Source organism: Bidens hawaiensis, unplaced genomic scaffold (genome assembly GCF_021521415.1).
Source record: "Bidens hawaiensis isolate Kalapana, Puna unplaced genomic scaffold, B.hawaiensis_p1.1 tig00014093_1, whole genome shotgun sequence".
Lineage (NCBI taxonomy): Eukaryota > Viridiplantae > Streptophyta > Magnoliopsida > Asterales > Asteraceae > Bidens > Bidens hawaiensis.
Window position 1 is genome coordinate 503860 of NW_027492211.1, and position 21108 is coordinate 524967.

A 21108-nucleotide genomic window follows, 5' to 3' on the forward strand; every position below is an offset into this window, starting at 1 on the left:
CCAATAAGGTTCACAGTCTTTATTTACGCTATCACGTATCGAGTTTAGGTCCCATAGTAGTTTAGAGGGATGTGCCATCCTAAATTACTATGCCGGACGTAGATCTTACATACCATTTATGTACCTGCTTACACATACTTCACATATACGATAATTACATCGTAGCATACGAACACTCTAGGCGTTCTACACATCATTTATCTAACAACCATACTCCTTGACGATACGTGCAATATCCGAAGATCGTTCACGCACAGACAAGCGTTCATTCATAATATTTATACATACTATCACATAATTCATCATTGCATACACTTACCAATTAAGGTAAGTGTATTAACGTTCACAATGAGTATGCACACAGCCCTGAAAACATGACAAAGAAATGGGGCTAGAAACTCACCTGGATTTTGTTTCTTTCTGAATTTACAGTAATGCCAATCTTTAGCTGTGCACGGTTAACTATATAATAATACAAGTATAAATTATCTAATTCTAACTATATCATACTTCTTAGTATGATAATACAAAAATGTTTCCGCCATCATTCCCATTCAAAAAATAATAAATAAATAAACTTGACAAAAAGACACAAAAGATCGCAAAATTTAACACGATGCCAAACAAATATAGTGCAATCTATATGAAAATAACACAATATAAGAAAAAAAAGTCAAAGTGTCAAGGAAAAAAGACACAATCAATGACGAAAATGAACACAAAACACAATGATAAACAAAAATACACAATGATCTTTAATTCTTTTTCACTCACCATTGTGTTTTTTTAACGAGAAAGACAGCGGAAACATTTTTGTGTTTTTACTTTTTTTTTGTTTTTTTAATTGAAATTTGAGTTATGGTTTTTTATTAATCTTTTTGTGAGGAGGTTTTTTGTGTTACTACAAATCTTTCTCATACTTTTCATTTTTGTTACATTTTACAGAATAACTTGACCCTCACCTTAAATCAATTTTTTGTTAATTTGATGAATAGTTACATATAAATTACCCCTTATTTTAAATCAACTACCTCACGATATTTAAAAGACTATAACTTTTACACACGTTAATATTTTTTAAAAAGCATTATACCATAAAAACGAGTATTTTATTCTCTTTAATTTGAGTATAGTATGTAAGGACCCGTTTCCGGTGCCCTACTTGACGTTGGATTTACTCATAAATACAGTTCTACAAATTAGAGTTAATTAAAATCTTTCGCGAATACGTTAACTTAATCATTCGTCACAAAATATTCAAACTTTTATTTAAAACATAATATACAATATCATATTTAAAACATCATTTCTTCCATCTTCAGATGCTAGCCGTTCAATCCATGTCATATGCCATCCTCATGCCAGCTTAATAAACATATTTACCTGCGTGCATACTAAAAGTCAGCTACGCTGAGTGAGTTCTAATTAATCAGGCAACATACGATTCATTCTCACTCATTCATGTATACGTATCCGAAGATACATATACATACTTAACCGAACTTCATTCCTTACACTTTATAATTATCCGTAAGAAGAAAATTGCATAATATCTATTAGAAGAACAATTACCATCATTCATAGAAGTAACAACCTAAATCACCATAGAAGGTCTATGTAAACTATCCATAAAAGGATCCCTTGATATTATCCATAGAAGGATCCTTAACGTTACCCATAGAAGGGACCCTATAAGGTTTCCATAAGAGGACTACTATACTTTATCCATAGAAGAAACTCTATACCTGATCCATAGAAGGTACTCCATCAAAGGTACGCCTGCTCAATTATGTAATATCCGTATAAGGAACGCCAATAAGGTTCACAATCTTTATTTACGCTATCACGTATCGAGTTTAGGTCCCATAGTAGTTTAGAGGGATGTGCCATCCTAAATTACTATGCCGGACGTAGATCTCACATACCATTTATGTACCTGCTTACACATACCTCACATATACGATAATTACATCGTAGCATACGAACACTCTAGGCGTTCTACACATCATTTATCTAACAACCATACTCCTTGACGATACGTGCAATATCCGAAGATCGTTCACGCACAGACAAGCGTTCATTCATAATATTTATACATACTATCACATAATTCATCATTGCATACACTTACCAATTAAGGTAAGTGTATTAACGTTCACAATGAGTATGCACATAGCCCTGAAAACATGACAAAGAAATGGGGCTAGAAACTCACCTGGATTTTGTTTCTTTCTGAATTTACAGTAATGCCAATCTTTAGCTGTGCACGGTTAACTATATAATAATACAAGTATCAATTATCTAATTCTAACTATATCATACTTCTTAGTTATCGTAACCCCTCAACGAACAAGGGTCCGGGGGAAGCGGGGTTCTAGGGTCGGCAGCCCCTAGCGGGGTCCAAGGGGAAGAGCCCATGGTTGGGGTTAAGCTGTCATGTCAGTCTGGAAAAATTTTATTTTCACTAACTGCTCTTTACTAAAGAGTCCATCAGAAAAATTCTAAGTCTGGTCTATTCTATTCGAGTGTCTCTATATTTGCATTCCTTTGTATTCGAATACATTCGTGTTCCAACACATTTGTATTCGAACACATTTTTATTCGAATACACTTGTATTCTAATTCATTTGTATTCGAATACACTTGTATTCGAATACATTGGTATTAGAATACTTTTATACTCGAATACTATTGTATTCGAATACTTTGGTATACAAATACTCTGGAATTCGAATAGGCTAGTGTTAGAGTATTACTTTTATTCGATCGGACTATGCATTCGAATAGAATTGACTTTAAGGAGAATGTATTCTATCAGTTCTCTTTGTCTTGAACACTCTTGTATTCTATTGAAGCTTGTATGCGAATACACTTGTATAGGAAGTAAATTGTATTTGAATGTAACATGTATTCGAATAGGCTTGCTTATTAACTTGTTATTCGAAGAGACTGTATTTCAAGGGGATCAAGGGGATTGTATACGAATGGCCTATATTCTATTTAAATTATATTCGAATATATTGTATTCGACTGGGCCCTCCATTATTTGATTGAGCTGTTTCATTCGAATGGTTCCTACTCTATTAGAATGGCCCATTTGAACCGAGTATACCCCCACTTGGATCCTCCTCCACTCTAATACTATTTAACCAAGTACCATATCATTCAAATATAGTTCATATTCGAATACCTTTTGCGTTTTAACGCCACTTTCAACTTTCCATTATTACTCTTACCATATATTAACCCCAATCTCCTATCATAGTGTTATTTCACCTTTTAAACATCTCCATTATAATTTTGACTAAGATATAGTCCCTTTATCCATAAAGCTTTAACCTTTATTGGTTTTAAACGTATTTAGGCTAGATCTAGGGTTTCTAAGTGAATCGTAATTACTAACGAGTTCATTAAGTCCATTTTAAACATCAAATTTACATTTTTATGGTATAACTACACCTGATTTGCTTTAGTACTAAGTTTTAGGACAAACCGTTATCAAAAACATAATCTTTAAGTGTAAAGAACATACTTTTTTACGTTTTTAGGCTTCGGTTAGCTTCGATGCGCAACAATAAGGTCGTATCTTGCTTGTATAGTCAAAATCTATCAAGATCCAAGCTTGGTTCTTGGTCTTGGCCGAATTCAAGAAGGTGTTTGTGTATGTTTTAGAGTGTGTAGGGAGGCTATGGTGTAGAGATGGACAGATATGGAAAGGATTAGGGTTTAAGGGGTATTTATACACACTTAAGCCTATGGACCTTAGGCCCATCTTTCCTTTTTAGTCCATAATTAATTCCATCTTTAAGGCCTACCGTCTTTTATCTTTATTATTATCTTATTATTATTATTATTATTATTATTATTATTATTATTATTCTACTAACTCAATTAATCCTTCCGACGTAAATAACATATTAAATAATATTTTTTGAAATTTCGGGATGTTACATAGTATTGCTATAGTTCTTCTTTTTTGAGAAAAATAACATGTTACGTGATAGCCGGTTAGGACCTAAAACGGGTCGGATCATGCAGGTTCGGGTCATGGGTCACAACGGGTTATGTGACATTTGTCAATTTTTATTTGTATTCGTATTTGTATTTGTATTTGCTAAACCGACCCGTTGCGTCGTTTCAATAAATTCGTATTTGTTATTTATCATTTAATATTATTTCTGACGATTTAAAAGTATTACCCGTTCATTGTCTATTCGTTTATGTTAATTAACGAATCTCCGAGCTATAAAAGTCTATAAAATAATCAAAGTTTAAATCTATCGGGAATAAAACGTAAACAATCTAAGGATAATAAGAATATAATGGGTTTTAATCAATTATGTATATGTATAAAGTTCAAGGTTCGAAGGATAAATAAAGTTTAAAAACAAAATATATAAGTTTTGATAGTTCAAGAGATTAAAGTGTAAATTTCATTTAAAGTAATAATAAAATAAAATCCCAGCCACTTTCCGGCAAGGCCACTTTCCCCCCTTCCCCCCCACGTTTTTACGGCAAGGCCACTTTCCGGCAAACGACGGAAACTTCGGAGACCTATTAAAACATCCCAAAACGCTATTTTTAATCAATGTTAATGATATAAATTCATTTCTCCATCATCTTAAAGCTTAATCAAGTCTCATTACGCGTATTAACACCCTCAACGTTCGGATTTAAACCCTAAACCGCCGGATAATAATTAAAATTTCATTAACTCGGTTTAATCACCCAACGGAACAATTGAGGCTATAAATAGCACCGTAATCATCTGCTAGAACTACTACAACCATAAAATTACACAAACCAACCACCCATAACCACAAACCTGTTCTTATCATTCTGATTCCGGCCAAGCATCGTTCATCCACTTTCTGGCACCATCCAAGGTAGTTTTTACGTGTTTTTGATTCGTTTTGACCCGACTAATGAAACCCCTAACATCAATTCAACAAACAAACAACAAAATTGGATAATTGAAAACCTAGGGTTTTGGTGTAGAAGATGATGTTGAGCTTTCGTTTAAAATTAATTATTTCCATTTGTTAACAATCAAAACTGTTTGGTCCGGTGGTTGTGTATGTGTTGTATGGTTATGGAGGCCCGGGTTTGAATCCGGGTCACAGCAGATCCTTTCATATATTTTTTTAAAACTGTTTTATTAATTTTAATAAACCAAATATATATTTACAAAATCATACAAAATAAATAAAATTAGTTTTTGTTATAAATATATATTATTGTGGTTATCAATACCAAATATAGATTAGGTTTTTTCCCCAAGTTTTCCTATACATCTTATTGTACCTCTTTATAATACACACATAATTAAGAAATCTTTATCTTTCTCCCTGCATCTCTTTGTCATATGTTTATGCTATTAGGCTTGTTTCAAAACACGTTATCAGCACGAATCTTTTACCATTTATATGTCATCATTTCATCAAGTAAGTTTTATTGTTATTCATGATACTTTGATGATTACAATTGCATATTCAATTATGTAGTATGTATTTATGTTAGAACCATTAATCAATATGTTTGGTATTGATTTCGTAAAACAAGGACGATTAAAAAAAGTAGGTTATAATATCAGTATGTTAATCAAATCAAGTTTTAATCTACATAAATTATATGTCTTGATTGTTTAATATAATTTGTTAATTTAAACTAGTTTTCACATATAACAATTAGTATATTTGTTTTCTGTTAGAAACAGATAAATCAAGTTTACTTAAAACAATTTGAAATTAGAATATTCAGTTAGCATTCCGAATTTGTCATGAATGGCTTGAAACATTATATGCTGGAAATTGCATACTTTGACTTTCACGTTTAGTCTCTTTTATTAAGATATTTATTAACTTATTATGAGTTAATATGTTAATTTGTTTATTTTGTTTATTTAGTTTGGGTAGATATAATAAGATGAATTCTAATGGATATTATTAATATCATATGGTCTCAGTGGGAAATCTAGACAATTAATTGATTTAGTTTCTTTCTTATGGTTTTCTGGTTTTAGAAAAATATTGCAATTTGCTTATATTTTCTAGTGCAAAACTGGTATCATCATATTGGGTTTCTACTAATATTGATTATTAGTTTTTCATAATGAAACTTCCAATTAATAATTGAAAAGTTTAAGCGATTATAACATAATTATTTCTTAAAATTATATGACGTGTGAATTAGTTGCTATAATAAAGTTTGATAATATGTGAGGTAAAATATATATTTGCAAATTAACTTTATATTTGCGCGATGAAGACACCAGACAGACCTGCATATTATGTTTTTTTGTTGGTTCCTTTATCCAAAATCCATTTCTACCCTCTAAACCTCGTGTTTAACCCTACAAATCTTGTCTTATAAATACAAGACCCTTTCCTACATCCATCCCTGCTCTCATTTCATTTTCTCTCTCAAATTCATGGTTCTTTAAGCTTGATTTTCATTGTTCTTGATAAGTTTGACTTTCAAAGTCAAACTGACCAAGTCTTGTATTTTAATTTGTTTATTTAGTATTAATTAATACTTGAAGCTTATGGCACAACATATATATAATATACACCCCTTGTTACCTTTGGTGGTCACTTCCCCGGTCTCGGTCGGTGGAGGGTCGGGTCTCGTAAGGTAAGGCTACATGGAGGACTTTCGTGGTCCTTGATATATACATAATTATATAACATGCTTATACATATTAATCATGCTTAACTTCTGCTCATTTTAGTTTGTATATCATATTTATGAAGTTCCATGGTTATGGATTTGTAGAGACTAGCCTCGGTTAAACGTAAATAGCTCTAAACCGTAAACCGAACTTTGTTTACTAGTTTTGCTAAATAATTGTTTAAACATGCTTATTGTTAGATTTAAGTTTCTAAAATAATTTTTATAAGTTCTATGGTTATGGGTTTGTAGAATCTTTCCTCGGTCTTAACCCAAAACAAGATCCGAACCGAAAACTGAACTTTCGTTTAAAGACTTTATTGTTAACTTTTTGGTTGTAAAACTTAAGTATGATCATTTATACTTAATTATACAAATTCTTTGATATTTGGGCATGTGGCAACCATCCATGAACTTATTGCGAGATGGAAACCGAGATAAACCGAACTAAACCGACTTTCACTCGCTTCAGAGACACAAGTGTGTTTTTAGCTATCAAGACTTGTGTAAAGCTTTAAAAATATTTTATAAACTGATTTTAAATATTTTATCAAAGTACTTGGAATGTTGAACCCAACTTGATCTTATCACAAAGTTGGACCGACAAAACCGAACACTCGCTTAACGGACCTTGTTAGTTCTAAAACAATATAACTACATACTTGGTTAAGTCTTATTAAATTTTATTGAGTTATCTAATGACATTCAATATTTAAGAAAGTTGACTTTGGGTTTGACCAATTATCAAGACCCGAACCAACAACCCGAAACACTCGTTAAAACCCATTTTAGTATCTATATTTTATAGGGACTTGCATTCTTGCATTTTACCCACCTTATTACTTAACATAGGTTGAGTAAATATTAAGGGCTAGATACTTTAACCCGGTTTCGAGCAAACTTATATTTTAAAAAGACTAGTATTACAATTTATTAAATGTTTACATTTTTAAACCTTAAAGTTTAAATTGTTTGCATTTCTTATCATTTATTTTACTTAAAGACTTCCTAGACAACCTTTTTAATACAAGAATTTCTTTCATCTAGACCTATCTCGTTAAACCTCATCCTTCCTGTTACTCGTCCTTTTACAGATCACGTTTATTACTTGAATGTGAGAACTTTTCATACCCCATTTTCCATCTTTCGTTTTAGGGGTGATATTGCATACTTATTGATGGAGGCTCAGGTATTGAAGAACGTGTCATGTTGTATTTGGAGGCCCATGATCGTGCTTCTAAATATGGCCCACGAAAATGGGCATAACTAGGCCCACGAAGCTCCGTTTCAAGCCCATTACCAGTCAAATCGAAGCTTGAGACGAGGAGCACATTGTAAAAACGCCTTTGGCGGTTTGGCCCCTGTCCGAAGCCTAAAAACACCTTCTAAATAAAGTTATGGGCCTTTTTATGTTTTTAGTCGGTTTTTGCATTTTCCTTTTTGGGTTTATGTTTGGCCCATGGCCTTTTTTGGGCCCATTTCGTATTAGAAACTCTATTTATATTCTGTACATGTAATGTGAAAGATCAGACTTGAATTTTTTATAATAATGATTTTTCACTTCAATTTTCCCATGACCTTTGGGTGGGATTTGGTAGTTTTGGGAAGTTCATCATGGGTATTCTTTGAATTGACGTGATCCGATCTTCGTTATCATTATACCACTGCATCAGTTGGTATCAGAGCCTAATTCCTGGCTCAAAATGCCTCCAAGGAGACAGAGACTGCTCGATGAGGTTTACGACCGAGAGTTGGAACAGTGATTTATGGCATGGGTGGAGCAACGATTGGATCAAGTGGTCGATCAACTCACTAATTGAATGGATGAGTTGATGAATCGTAGAAGACTGGCCCCTGAAAACAGGGAGGGGCGTGACTTTTCGATAATCTATTTTTTGGTCATGATGGTTCGTTTTCCGAAGAGGGGTATGAGAGGGGACCAAGGCAAGAACATGGAGATGGCAACCGGCGTTGATTGGTTGGTTATTGTAGTTTGGATCCGGAAGGGTTCATTGATCGGTTGTTTATTATAGAAGAGGTGTTTGAATTCCGAGAGTTTCCTGAAAATAAGCAGGTACCTTTGATCGCTACCAGGCTACGTGGGAGGGCGTCATGGCAACAATTGAAGTTGACATGAAATAGACTCGGGAAGTCACGGATCGTGACATGGGCGAAAAATGAAAAAGTGTTTGAGGATCAACGGTTGCAGAATCTGAAGCAGGGATCCAGATCGGTGGACGAATATACGACCGAGTTTTACCATTTGGTTGCTCGAAATGATATTCAAGAAACCGATGAGCAACTCGTTGCTCGGTATATTGGGGGTTTAAGGGTTCGGATCATGGACTCTGTAAATCCTTTTGATCCGTTAACAGTACCCGAGGCGCACCAACGGGCCTTAGTTTTAGAAAAAACACAACCGTCGGGTGGGCGGTTCGTATTCACCAGCCCCTACTAGAGGAAACTCGGGGTCGGGTGGTGGATGACATCGTGGCGGGCTTAATCAGCAGAGGCCGGGGATTAACAACACTGGCTCAACTTCTAAAAGGGCTAGTAGCAGCGGGGTTAAGTGTTTCAAGTGTGGTGAGATAGGCCATCGGCAATTTGACTGTAAACAAGCGGGCAAGAGGCATTTGTTTGCTGAATCTGAGGATGAACAGTATGAAGAATATGAAAAGGCCCCAGAATATGATGATGAACCCGACTATGAGGAGGAGGTTGTGACCGGTGATGTGGGGGTGAACTTGGTGGTCAGGCGCTCATGCTATACACCAAAGGCTAATGGGGACGAATGGCTTAAGCATAATATCTTCCACTCCACATGTACCATTCTGGGGAAGGTTTGCACGTTTGTTATCGATTCTGGAAGTTGTGACAATCTGATTTCTGAATAGGCAGTCCAAAAGTTAGCCTTGAAGACGGAGAGTCACCCGGAACCTTATAAGCTTCAATGGCTTAAAAAGGTGGTGAAGTAACGGTCTCTAAGATGGCCCTTGTTTCTTTTTCTGTAGGTAAAACATATAAAGATGATATTTTGTGTGATGTGGTTCCTATGGATGTGTGTCATTTGTTGTTGGGTAGACATTGGGAGTATGAACGAAGTATAGAACATAGCGGGCGGTCTAATTCTTATAGCTTCCTGTTTGGTGGGGTGTAGAAATATCTTGTTCCCAGCAAGCCCAAGAAGTTAGCCACAAAGCATTTGATAACCTATTGACCATTAGTCAGTTTGAAGATGAGTTGGTGGAGACAAACAGTGTTAAGATTCCCGAAGCTATGATTCCTTTACTTGAGGAATTTTCTGATGTTTGCCCTGATGAATTGTCGGATGGGCTGCCACCTTTGCGTGACATCCAACATCATATTGATTTGGAGCCTGGTTCAAATTGCCCAATAGGCCACATTACAGGATGAACCAGAGAGAGCATGAAGAGTTGTGTAGACAGGTTGAGGAATTGATTTCTAAGGGTCATGTTCATGAAAGTATGAGCCCTTGTGTTGTTTCTGCGTTGTTAACTCCAAAGAAGGATGACACCTGGCCGATGTGTGTTAATAGTCTAGTCATCAACAAGATTACTATAAGGTACAGGTTTCCTATTCCTCGACTTGATGATTGCTTGACTAGATTAGTGGTGCTACTATTTTCACAAAGTTGGATTTGAAGAGTGGTTATTACCAGATTCGTCTTAGACCTGGTGATGAATGGAAAACGGCCTTCAAGACTCGTGAAGGGTTGTACGAGTGGTTGGTGATGCCTTTTGGTTTATCAAACGCGTCTAGTACTTTTATGCGTGTGATGAATCAGTTGCTCAGGTCTTTTATTGGGAATTTTGTGGTGGTGTATTTTGATGATATTCTTATTTTTAGTGATTCTTTTAGTGAGCACGTCGTGCATATCAGGAAGGTTTTGGCCTTACTTCGTAGGGACAATTTCTATGCAGCAACAAAGAAATGTGTGTTCATGACCCATAAAGAGTTGTTCTTAGGGTATGTTGCAGTTGTTCAAAACTTGTTAACTCCTACCACCATAACTGAAGTCCGCAGTTTTCATGGGCTTCCTTCTTTTTATAGACGGTTCATTCCACAGTTCTGTTTCATTATGGCTCCTATTACAGATTGCATGAAGGGAAATATGTTTGTAAAGGAAAATCTCACTACCGCACCAATTCTGGTATTACCTGAATTTTCGCAACTATTTGAACTTCATATTGATGCCTCGAAGGTTGGGATTGGCGGGGTTCTCAGTCAAGGGGGTCGACCTATTGCTTATTTTAGACAGAAGTTAACAGGGGAAAAGTTGAGATATAGTACTTATGACCTGGATTTTTATGCAGTGGTCCAAGCTGTGAACATTGGCGTCACTATTTGTTTTATAAAGAGTTTGTTTTATTCACTAATCATGATTCTCTAAGGCATATTCGCACGCAAGACAAGATATCTCATAAACATGTACGTTGGTTAGCATTTCTTGAAAAGTTTACTTTTATGGTCAAACACAAGACTGGTGTTTCAAATTGAGTTGCTGATGCCTTGAGCAGGAGGGAAAATCTAATTGTTTTCGTGAGAGTCAATGTGCTGGGGTTGGAAGTTATTCGTGAACAGTTAGCCATTGACCCATATTTTTCAGTTGTATTGCAGGATGTGCAAGCGGTTCAGAAGTCAGAATTTATTTTGCATGACGGGTTTTTGTTCAAAGGAAATCAACTATGTATTATTGACTCCAGTCTTCGGTTGAAAATCATTCAGGAGTTACATGAGGAGGGTCATGTTGGTCGTGACCGTACTTTACATTGGGTTCAGTCTTTCTACTTCTGGCCTACTATGAGGAAAGAGGTAGATCGTTATGTTAAAAGGTTTCGTATTTGCCAAGTCTCAAAGGGCACGGCTACTAATGCGGGTCTTTATATGACCTATCATGTCCCTTCACAACCTTGAATTGATATTAGTATGGATTTTGTGTTGGGGTTGCCTCGGACTCAGAGGGGAAACGATTCGATCTTTGTTGTGGTTGATCGGTTTTCTAAGATGGTACACTTTATTTCTTGCAAGAAGACGATAGATGCAATTAATGTGGCTCAGTTTTCTTTCGAGATGTTTATCGTTTGCATGATTTGATGTCACTTCCTGTTCTGGTTCTGTTCCCAAGAAGGTGCAATATTTTGTGATGGGGTTACATGAAGTTCATGCAGTTGTGCTGGAAAACTTGGCCAACGCTAATTCAAAGTACAAGCAAGCTGTCGACCGAAAGCGTAAGCAAGTTGATTTAGAAGTAGGTGAATTTTTGTGGGTTGTTTTAACTAAAGATCGTTTTTCAGTTGTAGAGGATAATAAATTGTCAGCCAAGAAAATCGGTCCAGTGGAGATTGTGCAGAAAATAAATTCGAATGCTTATCGTCTGAAGTTACCAAGTCATATTCGTTGTTCGGATGTTTCATGGGGATTCGTCTGATGATGAGGTCACTGAAGATTCGAGGTTGAATTTTGTCTATCCAGGAGGGAATGATAGAGGCCCAAGTATTGAAGAACGTGCCATGTTGTATTTGGAGGCCCATGATTGTGCTTTTAAAGGTGGCCCATGAAAATGGGTATAACTTGTCCCACAAAGCTCCATTTCAAGCCCATTACCAGTCAAATCGAAGCTTAAGACGAGGAGCACATTATGGCAAACCGCCTTGGCCCTTGTACGAAGCCCAAAAATGCCTTCTAAATAAAGTTATGGGACTTTATATGTTGTTTTGTCGGTTTTTGCATTTTTCTTTTTGGGTTTGTATTTGGCCCATGGCCTTTTTTGGGCCCATTTCGTATTAGAAACTCTATTTATATCCAGTACATGTAATGTGAAAGATAAGACTTGAATTTTGATAATAAAGATATTTCACTTCAAGTTCCCCTTGACCTTTGGGTGGGATTTGGGAGTTTTGGGAAGTTCATCACGGGTATTCTTTGAGTCAACGTGATCCGATCTTCGTTATCGTTATACCGCTGCATCACTTATTCTAACTAAATGTTTTATACTTGAGTCTTAAACCACAAACTTTGTTGTATACTTTACTTAAATAAATGCTCGATTTAATGTTTTTACCACTTTTGGTTGGTTAATTCATAAAATCCGAATCTACTTGGTATTCTCTTATAGACGGTGTCGTTAATGTATTCTTATTAACGATCTCATCTAAAAATCTGAATCTATTTGGTATTCTCTTATAGACGGTGTCGTTAATGTATTCTTATTAACGATCTCATATAAAAATCCGAATCTATATGGTATTCTCTTATAGACGGTGTCGTTAATGTATTCTTATTAACGATCTCATATAAAAATCCGAATCTATTTGGTATTCTCTTATAGACGGTGTCATTGATGTATTCTTATTAACGATTTCATTATCCAAATTGTTGCTATTATTTATTGTTTGTTATACAAGTTGTGGAATTTTCTATTATATGCATATTTGTTCAAAACTATGAATTTCTCACCAACCTTTGTGTTGATAAACTTTATTTTATGCAATGTTACACGTTTGACTTTGGTTGATTCGAGGACTTGACGAAAAACGTTATCAAGACTATTAAGATATTAGCAGAACGAACAATATATATTTGTTTACTTGTATTCAATTTGTTTTGTATCAACAAGATGTGTTGTTTATTGATTTTATGAAATAAAATGAGTTGATTAAATATTGTCACTTTAAATAGTGTCTTATGTTTTTGGGCAATCGGTTGCCACCCGGCATGTTCCGCCGCCTTTGGTCGGGGTGTGACACTTTTCTCCCAAAATAAACATCAGTCCTAATTCGCAAGCCCCCTCACGTGAGGGGCTGGGTGTATTTGGGGAAAAAAGGACAAAACTGCCCCTCACGTGAAGGGCACGAAGATGAGTTTAATGACCAGACTTAACGAGGTTAGTGAATTCGAGTTTAACTGCTGGTGAAATGAAAGCACAAGGACGAAAATTACAAATTTGAAACTATTGGATTAAAACCGCAAATTTGGACAAACCACATGGACAAACTGTAAATGTTATGAATCAAACTGGTAACTCTAAGTCACTTTTGTTATTATTATTAAACCGTGTGTAGTGGATGGAGCCCCTATGAGGGCGTTTTACGTCATGTGGCGTCACGTCATCATAGGAGTGTTTTGACAAGAAAAGGGTGTAGTGGATGGATCCCTAACCAATCATTACCTAATTATTATTTTATTATTATTTACAAAAAAAACAATAAAAACCCATCAATCACCTTCCACCCATGTTCCCCCTTTCCGGAGTTTTGTGGGAAGCGTCCCTTCTTCGTAGCTGCCCATAGCTCCCGAGGGGCGGTGTTCCCTACATATGGGGCTCCATGGGGGGTGGAAAGCACCCCACTACGCATGGTCATAGAATTTCTGAAAACACTTATCAAAAGGCTTGATACATTTAATTGTTTGAAAAACAAAATCCTAATGAATACCCAAACAATCTCCTTCCTCAGTTTCATCCGATAAAAACTTGGTTCCCACTTTTTCTACTTAAGATGAAACTACTGCAACCCTTATTAATTGTGAATATGTCAGTTTGTGAAGATGTGTTGATGTGGTTTGCAATGCCATTCTTGATGAGGTGTCACACGTTTCCTAGTGAACTTTTTCTCTCAAAATATTAAAAGAATAAGGAACAACAGAGAAGACCTAATATAGAGTTAATTACTTTGATGGTCAATGTGGTTTACATGGATCGCAAATTTGGCCTTTAACTATTACCAATTACATTACGCCCCCTAACACTTTGAAACAGACAATACTCGTTCTCCCTACAGTGCATGGTCATTACTTTGTTCAATTAAGTGAGTGTGAAATTACTTGTATACCCTTACTAATAAAAGGAATATATAAAACATTAAAAATAATAAATAAAAGCAACAAAAATATATTAAAACATGTGCAAACCACATCATCTTCCACACATTCTTCTCCGGTTTTAGTATCACTAGAAACCACACCGGCCAAATCATGCACTAACTATTGTCTATTGGTCAGAAAGAATCTCAACTAACGAAATGTTTAGTGAGAGTCCGACCTTTTAAGATATTTTCTCCTAGCGATCCCATAGTAATGAAATCCAAACGTGTTTCTCTTTTGACGATATATCACGTATGTGTGTCAAAAGCGTACTTATGCGGCAAATACATAGCAAAATCGTGCTTATGTGGCAGATTGCAACACCACCCCTATCCTCATGGCCACCACCACCACCCCACCGTCACCATCACCACCATGATCACCGTCACCAGATGAAATCACTTTGCTAAACCTTTCCCCCAAATCACTAATTGTCTTTTGTAACCCTAATTGACTTTCTTCGTCGTCTCATACTGGTTTCCTTGACATGTTCTAGAAGTGGCTACTGTAATTGCTATGACACCCCGACCTTAGGCGGATTATACATTGGGGAGGTACGTAGATTGCTCATAGCTCGCAGATAGTATTAATGTGACAATAATATATAATTTATTTCATAAAATCACAAGTACACAGTTTTCTAAAAATTAATTAACAGTGCATCGAGAAAGACAGACATAATTTATTATTAACAAATTAGAAGTTTGACTAGTTTTTTCAGTCCTCGAATCAAACTTTAAAATGTAGCACGTATAAAATAATATACTTTGTTAACAGTTATGTTTGTGATAATTCGTAAGTTTGTATATATATAATATGAAAAGAAAACATTTCACTTGCCATTATGTACTTTTTCAACATAATATAAATAACAACCAATAGATGAAAACTCTCGTTCTCTTTGATGCAAGGCCAAATTACTAAGGATATATGAAATAGATGAAAATGACACCACTGTTCTATTCAAAATAAAATCAAATTACTGTGAGACGCAGGTACGTCCCGTCTGACCCTCCCACTTAGAGTATGTGTAGTCCCTTCCTCCATAAAGCAATAAACACATAACATATAATTAACATAGTTCACAAATAAATATGAAGAAAAGTGGCATGCAAGACAATAGCGTGAATAGGTTTACAACTTGACACAATAAAAAAAATATAACGTGTTACACTGTCAGGTCCCCGATTTCAGGTAGATCTTACACAAAACAAGTCATAACTCACACAAATAAATGTGTTGACAAGGGAGTTAATGAAGGGTAGCTATATTTAGAAAGATAACCGTTTGTTAAAGGCGGAATCAATAACAAACAGGGTAGTTTCTAAATAACAAATCAAAGGTAACTAACACACTCAAGATTCACTAAAAAGATTTCCATTCATATAATGTTCATCTTACAAACGATAATCGATTTAGGGTTTCTTGAAGGGAAAGTTATATGCGTACAATTCCTAGGACGGCTGTCACATTCAGAAATATTCCTTCTTATCTTAAAAGTGTGATTGCCTCAATCCGTCCTTCTGCTGCTTATTGTTATTAGGAGGCGTGCCCTAAATTATTCCTTTTTTAGGCCTGACACCCCCTATACAGCTGTCATTCCTTCTAGAAACCGTATATGCTAAAACATATTCAAATTACATATTCAAAACTATTCTAAGTGTAAAACAAGTCTTCCGGGTAGGCTTTGTAGCAATATGACTTTCCGAGTAGACTGTGTGCTATGCCTTCCTTCAGTACTTGATAACATAGATGTGTGCCCGGGATCAGTTTCCGGGTAGACTTTACTTAAAGAGTATTTTACCAAGTAAAATACTCACTGGGTAGACTTCAATCTTCTTGACTTTATCAGACTTTGCCCAACAAACTCTTACGAGCAACCTTGTTCTACAATGGTCCCTTCAACTCTTTACTAAAAAATATTTTATTAGCAAAGTGTGCCCGGTAGCACTGTTCCTTGCTTTAGTTGATCTCTGCCCGATGTAACTTGAGATATTCCATTATTCATCAAGCCTACTTGGACCAATGTATTATTAAAGAATACCTTGCCCGGTCTTCCAATCACTTGGCTTCATGAGCTTGGTTAGCCAAAAGCTTACTCGAGAGTAAACCTTACTTGGCTATGAAGAACAGACTTGCTTGATAAAGTGATCCTTGCCCGGGTATGTACAAACTAGCGAACCTTTCCCAGTAATACACTGATTTGCGAACCATGCCCGGATATCCACTAAAGAAGAATTCTAGAAGATAACCTTGCCCGATAAACAAAAATATCATGCCCGGCTAAGTAAAACCTTGCTCGGAAGTCTAAGGTATTCTGAGGAGGTTGAGAAGATTTCAATCTTCCATATATCTCTTTTAGGTCAAATCCTTGACTCAACAATCTCCCCATAGATTGGAACACCTCAGCTGACCCAAAACATCTCTATTGTTACATACACCTTAGTCAAAATACATAATCAAATCAAAGTCAAAATACATATTCATAACAAAATCAAATAATTACATATTCAAATGCAGTCCGTAGACATTACAAAACAAAGCCTATACTAAAAATCATTTTCTTCTCGCATTGTAGTAGGCTTGTCTTCTATTCACCATGACTGTTGCTGCTCTTTGTTTGAAAATATCAAGGATTTGGTAATGAGTGTGACTTTCTGGAATGACCAAATCCCTAATATCTCTTATGTCTTCATAGTGCAGGTAAGTCAAGTCTTCATCTTTTCTGATTACTGCCAAAGTTATTCCATCTGAGTTTCTAATATCATAATGGCCTGTATTCTCCTTGTACTCAATCTGTGCAATGATGCCATTCTTCTGCACAGTGTAATTTGGTCTTGTCATTCTTCTTTCCATTCTGATGCAGGTTAGTCATATTTGACAGAGGATTTTTATCTTTGATATTCATCTCATATTTCAGTTCAGCACTAGCTATTTTCTTCAGTTTAGCTGTTCTTCTTGTTTTCTCAAGTCTTTTCATTTTCCAACTTTTCTTTTCTTTCAAGAAGGAGAATCCCTTATCGGCTTCATCTCTTAGGAACTTTGAGAGTTCATTTTGTTGTCTTCCTGCCATTTTGCTTGTGTCATGATAGTAATAAAGGTCAAGCTTGGCCATTTTCTCTAACTGTTCTGGTGTGAACTCAGCAAGTCATCTTTTATAATAATGTCTCTTAATTGTTTACTTTCCATTACTACTTTCAGAGACTAAGAGACTGAATCATAGTAGAGTCTTCTGGGTAGATCCACATCAGATTGTGGTCTTGTTGTTCTTTGCAATTCAGCTCCACTTGATTCACCTCTGTGAGTTGTTGGTTGTTGCCTTGATGTAGATGGCCCTGTTTGTGTAGACATCATGGGTTGACTGGGCCCCTCTACTTCAAATCTTTTCTTGTACCAACTCATGACCATTTCAGCATGAAGATTAAGGGATTCATCCAACTTTTCACCCCATTCACTAAACAATCTTGCAATCATTTCATCAATTGCCTCATCACGCAGTAAACTAGCAGGTACAAATCTTCCTCCAATAAAACTTCTTGGATTTGCCCCCTGCAGCAATACCTTCTCCCACTCAGCCTTTTGCATATAGAACATTTCTTTCAGTTCATCTTTTTTTAGTGCATTAAAGGCATCTACATCCATTCCCTTCTGTGTAGTCATTACCCCTCTCAAGATATCAATCATTTCATCATTTTCCCAAGGCACAATTGGGTTTTTCAATAGGTTCAGACTTTACTTCCTCTGGGATTGGGGTATCATGGGTTTCACCATTCTTTAGTCTCTCATCAGCCTCTTGCTTCTTCCTCAAGGACATTAACTTCCTTTTCTTTTTAGGAGGCTCAGTCTGGCTTTCTTTATCTTCATTCAGAATCTTCCTTTTCAATATCTTGTATTCATATTCAACCACATCTTGGGTCATTAATTCTACATCATTCAAAGTTCTTCCATCCTCAATCAGAAATTTGCACTTTCCACCATACTTGCTATTGATCTTTTCCATCCTTTCCTTCTCATTTGCAACTTTCTGCTTAGCCTTTTCAAACTCCTTTTCTTTTTCAGCTTCTTTGGTTTGTGATAGAGTGTTGAGTCAAAGATTTGACTAAAATGAAGTATATGGAAGATTGAAATCTTCTCAACCTCCTTAGAATTCGCTAAGTATGGATCCGGGAACATCTTAGACCTCCGAGCAAGCTTTTACTTAGCCGGGAACGATATTTTGTCTACCGGGCAAGATTATCTTCAAGTAGTCTTCTTTAGTAGATATCCGAGCAAGGTTTGCAAATTAGTGCATTGCCGGGAAAGGTTCACTAGTTTATGTAAATCCGAACAAGGTTCACTTTATCAAGCAAGTATGTTCTTCATAGCCAAGTAAGGTTCACTTCCGAGTTAGATTTCGGCTAACTAAGTCCATGAAGCCAAGTGATTAGAAGACCGGGCAAGGTATTAATTAATAATAGTGGTCCAAGAAAGCCTGATGATTGAATGGAATATCATTAAGTAATATCGGGCAAGGTTCAACTCAAGCAAGGAACAGTACTTCCGAGTACACTTTGCTAATAAGTTATTTTATAGCAAAGAGTTGAATTGGACCATTGAAGAACAAGGTTGCTCGTAAGGGTTTGTCGGGCAAACTCTGGCAAAGTCTGGCAAAGTCAAGAAGACTGAAGTCTACCCGGTAAGTATTTTACTTGGTAAAATACTCTTCAAGTAAAGTCTACCTGGAAACTGATCCGAGCACACTTCTATGTTACCAAGTCCTGAAGGATGGCAGAGTACACAGCGTACTCGGAGAATGAAGATTAATGTAAAGCCTACCCGGAAGACTTGTTTTACACTTAGATTATTTTGTGATTATGTAATTTGAATATGTATTAATGTTTGGGGTTTCTAGAAGGAATGACAGCTGTCCTTGGTTGGCAGGCCTATAAATAGGATGTTTTAGGGCACGCTACCTACGGATCAGCTACGAATTAAGCCTTTACACTTTTGGATAAGAAAGAATATTTTTCTTGAAAGTGACGGCTGTCCTAGGATACGTACGGAAAAACCCTCCTTCAAGAAACCCTAAATTGATTATCCAATTTGTATGATGAATATTATATGAATGGAAATCTTTTGAGTGAATCTTGTGTGTGTTGGTTACCTTTGAATACTAATTAAGCGACCGTATGTTTGTTATTGATTCCGCCTTTAACATACGGTCGCCTTTCTAAATATAGCAACCCGTCATTAACTCGCTTGTCGACACATCTATTTGTGTGAGTTGTGACATGATTAAGTAAGATCCAGCTGAAATCAGGGACCAGACAAGTGGTATCAGAGCTATTTGCTGCTATTTTGGAAAGATCGTTGCTGATTGAATATTTGAAGAAGAATGACGTAGGCAGACCACTGTTACATTGAAAAGTGACGTCAGCAGCTCTGTTCTTCATTTTTCTTCCAGATCTACAATCATTTGGTATTTTCTCTTCCTTATTCTGATTAAAGTTTTAATCTTTATATATAAATCCTGTTCTTATCGCATCAGACACCTCAGATCTGAACAATCAGTTTTCAGATCTGATTATTTTTAAACTTTGTTTTTAGAAAGAAACTACTCTTGATTTTTCAAAATGTCTTGTTACGAGGAACAAGAGGTGTCTACTAACAAGATTCCTAGATTGTATGGACAGGAAAATTTCACTAAATGAAGGTCTTGTTTGAAGCAGCCGTTTGTTACAATGATGTTGATATGTGGAACTCCATCAAGAATGGTCCACAAGGGGAAGTTGAAGAAGGTGCAAATCCAGCAGCAACTGCTGCTATGAGAGAAAGGATGAGAAAGGTTGATGACAAGGCTTTAGCTATGTTGAAGCTAGGTCTATCTTGGGAAATACTTACCAAGGTTGCACATCATCCCAATGCCAAGGAAATGTATGATGCAATACTTGAAATGTTTGAGGGAAATGTTGAGCTCAAAAACATTAAGAAGCAGAGATTGAAGCAGTAGCTTGAAAGATTTAAGTATAAAGAAGGAGAAAGGTTGAAATCTATTATGGAGAGGTTCTTAGCAATTGTGAATGATCTCAGAACCACAGACTATGTCATGACTGACTTTGACCTCAATACCAAGCTGCTCAACTCTATGCCAAAGGAATGGTATACTGCCTGCAAGTTCATTCTTACAAAGCACAACTTCAATGAACTAAAAGTGGATGATGTAGTGTGTTTTCTTCAAGCTGCAGAGATAGAGATGATAGAGAATGAGATGATAAAGGAGGAAAGACCCTGCTTCAATGTTTCAAATGCATTGATTGCACCTATGGGTAATTTGACTACCAAGAATCAGCAGCAGATTCCTATCATTGAAGAACCTGTTGAACTTAATACTGAAACTCCAAAATCATTTGTTGGTGGAGCACAAGTAATCATGGAAACCAGCAAAGATTCAATGTGCAATTGATTGATGACTCTGATTCTGCTTCTATGGCAAGTGGGAATATTCCACACACTAATGGTAGAAATGGTCAAAGCAGTGATACACAGGCATTGCTTTCAATGTTCACTGAATTATATAAT